Below are 1,868 nucleotides of genomic sequence, written 5' to 3'. Positions count from 1 at the left end.
AAAGAAAGAAAGAAAGAAAGAAAGAAATTGCATTTGACCCAGCTGTTCCTCTGCTAAGTATCTTTCCAAAAGAATTAAAGATGTATTACAGTGATACATGCATATCCATGTTTATTGCAGCACAATTCATAATAACTAAATCTTAGGAGCAGCATTTATGTCCACTAACAAATGCATGGATAACAAAAATGTGGTTTAAATAGAATAAAATATTACTCTTCCACAAAGAAATATAAAATTGAGTCTGTAGGAAAATGGATGCACTTTGGAACTTTAGTGGTAAGTGAAATAAGACAAACGTGCTTAAATAGCACAGGGTCTCTCTTACATCAGAAACCCAAGTTTTAAATAAATAGCAAAATAAAAGAGAGATAAAATGAAGTAGGAAGACAGGTCTTTCTTAACGGGAAGAATTCTAGAAGGAGAGGAGTAGTGAGGGGCGGGAAGAAGGTCATGAAGATGGTACGTACATGTACCAACTTTACAGAGGTATAATTGAAATAAATAAGATTATGAAATAAAGTTGTTCTAAAAGACTTGGAATGTGGCTCAGTTATAGTTAACATATTTTTTTCTTTTCTTGCTAAGTTATTAAGTTGTTCAAGCTGGGCTCAAACTCACACTCCTCCTGCCTCAGAATCCCAGGATGGTAGAATGACAAATACACCTCCACATCTGCTCAATTTAATTGTTCTCATGTGAGGTTATGGCAGGAAATTGCCTGTATTGCAAGTTTAGTGAAAGGATTTATGACAAAACTAATATTTTCTTTTGAAACAAATTTTAGGATTTAGCCCATATGCTGCTCTCCCTCGTGCTGTAGCATGAAACCCAATAAAACTTCTGTTACATGGCAAAACATGCTGAATTAAAAGATTCTGTTTTAAAGTTCTGATCTACAGACCTTGCTGCCATCTGCTGCTTCAGTGGCTTAGTTGCACTTTTCAGAATGGCGAGTGGGAGCGTTTAGAGAGATGGGAAAGGACCCAGCTGTAGGGCACAGAGTCCTGTGAGCTCCGTGGTTATACTAGGTGCCTCCTACACCCTTTCCTCAACTGATGCTGGAAGGTAGATGACAGAGTTTCATTTTTATAGTTGAAGACACTATCCGATCATACCAAGTCAAGCAAATAATAGGCAGAATTAGAATGAAAAGTAGGACTAAATGACTTTGTGTTCCCTTCCACAGAACCCAGAATGGAATTTGTGTTAAGGAAATAGGACCGAGTTCTTACTTCTCTGTAACTCCCTCTAGAATATCATCCAGCCTCAAAATATCATTGCTTAGATGGAATATTCCAATGTAGATAAAAGGGTTGTGGAAGCTGTAAATACTATGTCAAAGAAAGCAACTATGTTTTCATTTTTAATGTCTTTCATTCATTCCAGTATATCTGTAAGGACTATTTCCTAATTATAGCCAATATTTTTGGAGCTTTTTATTATAGGGAAAGATTTTAATAGATTCACTAATAGGATTTTATAACCACTAAAACATATAGCCAGATGTATTAAAAAGGAATTAAGCATGGGGCATACAGAAGACCCAGGAACTATATGACACAGCGGTGGATAAGCTAAATGATCAAAAGAGTTAATGTTAGGGCTGCTATTTCTGAAGAACAGAGATGGTGGCAAGATGCACTGATACTGCTGATAAAGGAATAAGATTTTTACATATTATGTGTTTAGTTAGAACTTCATAAGTCTCCATCTTGGCTGAAACCCAAATTTAGTACAATATTTGTGAGTCTTACCTGCCTCCTAAAGACAGTGGCTAAGCCAGTAGCTCTTAAATGGGGGAAGCCTACCCTCCAGAGGGCTTCAGCAACATCTAAAACTATTTTTGTTTGTCCCAACAACATGGA

The sequence above is a fragment of the Octodon degus genome, unplaced genomic scaffold (genome assembly GCF_000260255.1).
Source record: "Octodon degus isolate 3935 unplaced genomic scaffold, OctDeg1.0 scaffold00019, whole genome shotgun sequence".
NCBI lineage: Eukaryota > Metazoa > Chordata > Mammalia > Rodentia > Octodontidae > Octodon > Octodon degus.
Note: the sequence above shows the minus strand (reverse complement) of the source record.